This window comes from Scyliorhinus torazame, chromosome 1 (genome assembly GCF_047496885.1).
Source record: "Scyliorhinus torazame isolate Kashiwa2021f chromosome 1, sScyTor2.1, whole genome shotgun sequence".
Taxonomy (NCBI): domain Eukaryota; kingdom Metazoa; phylum Chordata; class Chondrichthyes; order Carcharhiniformes; family Scyliorhinidae; genus Scyliorhinus; species Scyliorhinus torazame.
The window spans coordinates 304,498,835-304,503,973 of NC_092707.1; positions in this window are offsets into that span (position 1 = coordinate 304,498,835).

Consider the following 5,139-nt stretch of genomic DNA (forward strand, 5'->3'; position numbering starts at 1 on the left):
GCCCTTAAGAACAAATAAATCTACACTATATCATTTTCCCGTAATCCATATACCTATCCAACAGCTGCTTGAAGGTCCCTAATGTTTCCGACTCAACTACTTCCACAGGCAGTGCATTCCATGCCCCCACTACTCTCTGGGTAAAGAACCTACCTCTGATATCCCTCCTATATCTTCCACCTTTCACCTTAAATTTATGTCCCCTTGTAATGGTGTGTTCCACCTGGGGAAAAAGTCTCTGACTGTCTATCTATTCCCCTGATCATCTTATAAACCTCTATCAAGTCGCCCCTCATCCTTCTCCGCTCTAATGAGAAAAGGCCTAGCACCCTCAACCTTTCCTCGTAAGACCTACTCTCCATTCCAGGGAACATCCTGGTAAATCTTCTTTGCACCTTTTCCAGAGCTTCCACATCCTTCCTAAAATGAGGCGACCAGAACTGTACACAGTACTCCAAATGTGGCCTTACCAAAGTTTTGTACAGCTGCATCATCACCTCACGGCTCTTAAATTCAATCCCTCTGTTAATGAACGCGAGCACACCATAGGCCTTCTTCACAGCTCTATCCACTTGAGTGGCAACTTTCAAAGATGTATGAACATAGACCCCAAGGTCTCTCTGCTCCTCCACAATGCCAAGAACTCTACCGTTAACCCTGTATTCCGCATTCATATTTGTCCTTCCAAAATGGACAACCTCACACTTTTCAGGGTTAAACTCCATCTGCCACTTCTCAGCCCAGCTCTGCATCCTATCTATGTCTCTTTGCAGCCGACAACAGCCCTCCTTACTATCCACAACTCCACCAATCTTCGTATCGTCTGCAAATTTACTGATCCACCCTTCAACTCCCTCATCCAAGTCATTAATGAAAATCACAAACAGCAGAGGACCCAGAACTGATCCCTGCGGTACACCACTGGTAACTGGGATCCAGGCTGAATATTTGCCATCCACCACCACTCTCTGACTTCTATCGGTTAGCCAGTTCGTTATCCAACTGGCCAAATTTCCCACTATCCCATGCCTCCTTACTTTGTGCAGAAGCCTACCATGGGGAACTTTATCAAATGCCTTACTAAAATCCATGTACACTACATCCACTGCTTTACCTTCATCCACATGCTTGGTCACATTCCTCAAAGAATTCAATAAGATTTGTAAGGCAAGACCTACCCCTCACAAATCCGTGCTGACTATCCCTAATCAAGCAGTCTTTCCAGATGCTCAGAAATCCTATCCTTCAGTACCCTTTCCATTACTTTGCCTACCACCGAAGTAAGACTAACTGGCCTGTAATTCCCAGGGTTATCCCTAGTTCCTTTTTTGAACAGGGGCACGACATTCGCCACTCTCCAATCCCCTGGTACCACCCCTGTTGACAGTGAGGACGAAAAGATAATTGCCAACGGCTCTGCAATTTCATCTCTTGCTTCCCATAGAATCCTTGGATATATCCCGTCAGGCCCGGGGGACTTGTCTATCCTCAAGTTTTTCAAAATGCCCAACACATCTTCCTTCCTAACAAGTATTTCCTCGAGCTTACCAATCTGTTTCACACTGTCCTCTCCAACAATATCGCCCCTCTCATTTGTAAATACAGAAGAAAAGTACTCATTCAAGACCTCTCCCATCTCTTCAGATTCAATACACAATCTCCTGCTACTGTCCTTGATCGGACCTACCCTCGCTCTAGTCATTCTCATATTTCTCACATATGTGTAAAAGGCCTTGGGGTTTTCCTTGATCCTACCCGCCAAAGATTGTTCATGCCCTCTCTTAGCTCTCCTAATCCCTTTCTTCAGTTCCCTCCTGGCTATCTTGTATCCCTCCAATGCCCTGTCTGAACCTTGTTTCCTCAGCCTTACATAAGTCACCTTTTTCCTCTTAACAAGACATTCAACCTCTCTTGTCAACCATGGTTCCCTCACTCGACCATCTCTTCCCTGCCTGACAGGGACATACATATCAAGGACACGTAGCACCTGTTCCTTGAACAAGTTCCACATTTCACTTGTGTCCTTCCCTGCCAGCCTATGTTCCCAACTTATGCACTTCAATTCTTGTCTGACAACATCGTATTTACCCTTCCCCCAATTGTAAACCTTGCCCTGTTGCACGTACCTATCCCTCTCCATTACTAAAGTGAAAGTCACAGAATTGTGGTCACTATCTCCAAAATGCTCCCCCACTAACAAATCTATCACTTGCCCTGGTTCATTACCCAGTACTAAATCCAATATTGCCCCTCCTCTGGTTGGACAATCTACATACTGTGTTAGAAAAGCTTCCTGGACACACTGCACAAACACCACCCCATCCAAACTATTTGATCTAAAGAGTTTCCACTCAATATTTGGGAAGTTAAAGTCGCCCATGACTACTACCCTGTGACTTCTGCACCTTTCCAAAATCTGTTTCCCAATCTGTTCCTCCACATCTCTGCTACTATTGGGGGGCCTATAGAAAACTCCTAACAAGGTGACTGCTCCTTTCCTATTTCTGACTTCAACCCATACTACCTCAATAGGGTGATACTCCTCGAACTGCCTTTCTGCAGCTGTTATACTATCTCTAATTAATAATGCCACCCCCCCCACCTCTTTTACCACCCTCCCTAATCTTATTGAAACATCTATAACCAGGGACCTCCAACAACCATTTCTGCCCCTCTTCTATCCAAGTTTCCGTGGTGGCCACCACATCGTAGTCCCAAGTACCGATCCATGCCTTAAGTTCACCCACCTTATTCCTGATGCTTCTTGCGTTGAAGTATACACACTTCAACCCATCTCCGTGCCTGCAAATACTCTCCTTTGTCAGTGTTCCCTTCCCCACTGCCTCATTACATGCTTTGGCGTCCTGAATATCGGCTACCTTAGTTGCTGGACTACAAATCCGGTTCCCATTCCCCTGCCAAATTAGTTTAAACCCTCCCGAGTACTAACAAACCTCCCTCCCAGGATATTGGTGCCCCTCTGGTTCAGATGCAACCCGTCCTGCTTGAACAGGTCCCACCTTCCCCAGAATGCGCTCCAATTATCCAAATACCTGAAGCCCTCCCTCCTACACCATTCCTGCAGCCACGTGTTCAACTGCACTCTCTCCCTATTCCTAGCCTCGCTATCACGTGGCACCGGCAACAAACCAGAGATGACAACTCTGTCTGTCCTGGCTTTCAACTTCCAGCCTAACTCCCTAAACTTGTTTATTACCTCCACACCCCTTTCCCTACCTATGTCGTTGGTACCAATGTGCACCACGACTTCTGGCTGCTCCCCCTCCCCCTTAAGGATCCTGAAGACACGATCCGAGACATCCCTGGCCCTGGCACCCGGGAGGCAACATACCTTCCGGGAGTCTCGCTCGCGACCACAGAATCTCCTATCTATTCCCCTAACCATTGAATCTCCTACAACTATTGCTTTTCTATTCTCCCCCCTTCCCTTCTGAGCCCCAGAGCCAGATTCAGTGCCAGAGACCTGGCCGCTAGGGCCTTCCCCCGGTAGGTCATCCCCCCCAACAGCATCCAAAACGGTATACTTGTTTTGAAGGGGAACGGCCACGAGGGATCCCTGCACTGTCTGCCTGTTTGTTTTTTTCCCCCTGACTGTAACCCAGCTATTCTTGTCCTGTACCTTGGGTGTGGTTACCTCCCTGTAACTCTTCTCAATCACCCCCTCTGCCTCCCGGATGATCCGAAGCTCATCCAGCTTCAGCTCCAGTTCCCTAACACGGTCTTTGAGGAGCTGAAGTTGGGTGCACTTCCCGCAGGTATAGTCAGTGGGGACACCGGTGGTATCCCTCACCACCCACATCCTACAGGAGGAGCATGTAACTGGCCTAGCCTCCATCCCCTCTTACCTTACAGAATATAGCTGCTGTGTGGACTAACTAGATCTCCGCCCTCCGACTCTGCTCCCAGTCAGCTACACTTCCTGTAAACTCCTGGCTCTCTTCGCACTCTTTGCGGAAATGTCAGAAACAAAATGAAAGGAGCACCTTACTCCCTCCTCACCTAACTCCCTCGGTCACCAAACTCTCACTATCGCACTCAAAAAGCACCAAATTCAGCACTCAGTGCAAACCTATGTGATGGAGAAATTGGAGCGTTCCCATTACAATCCATTGCTCCACGATACAACATGCATGTAAAGGTGTATGGTTGCCACAGCAACTTGTACACCTTGGAGAACTGGTTGGTTGGATGGCTGGTGTGGATCAGATTGGAGCCATAAGACACAGGAGCAGAATTAGGCCACTTGGCCCATCGAGTCTGCTCTGCCATCCAATCATGGCTGATATTTTTCTTATCCCCATTCTCCTGACTGCTCTCCATAACCCCTGATCCCCTTATTAATCAAGAACCTATCTAGCTCTGTCTTAAAGACACTCAGTGATTTGGCCTCCACAGCCTTCTGCGGCAAAGAGTTCCACAGATTCATCACCCACTGGCTGAAGAAATTCCTCCTCATCTCGGTTTTAAAGGATCGTCCCTTTAGTCCGAGATGGCGTCCTCTGGTTCCAATTTTTCATACAAGTGGAAACATCCTCTCCACATCCACTCTATCCAGGCCTCACAGTATCTTGTAAGTTTCAATAAGATCCCCCCCCCTCATCCTTCGAAACGAGTACAGACCCAGAGTCCTCAACCGTTCCTCATACGACAAGGTCTTCATTCCAGGGATCATTCTTGTGAACCTCCTCTGGACCCTTTCCGAGGCCAGCACATCCTTCCTTAGATACGGGGCCTGAAACTGCTCACAATACTCCAAATGGGGTCTGACCAGAGCCTTACACAGCCTCAGAAGTAGATCCCTGCTCTTGTATTCTAGAGCCAATAGCATGGGATTCCATCCCTGTTCCAGCTGGGGCAGGTTTGGGAACTGCCTCCTTGCCCTAACCGTGGCAGAGATTGTGGCATTGTGGGTTTGACCCGCCTTCAGATAGAGAACTCAGGAAGAAGATGAAGATGAAGAAAAGTGTTCTTTTTTAATTAAAACATTTTTTTCACCCTTACAAACAATAAACCCCCCCCCTCGTAACAAAATAACAAGAAATCACACAGAGCAAGATATATACATGGTAAAACGATATGATACATAGCTTTGTACACTGGCTCTCTCCCTCACGTGCC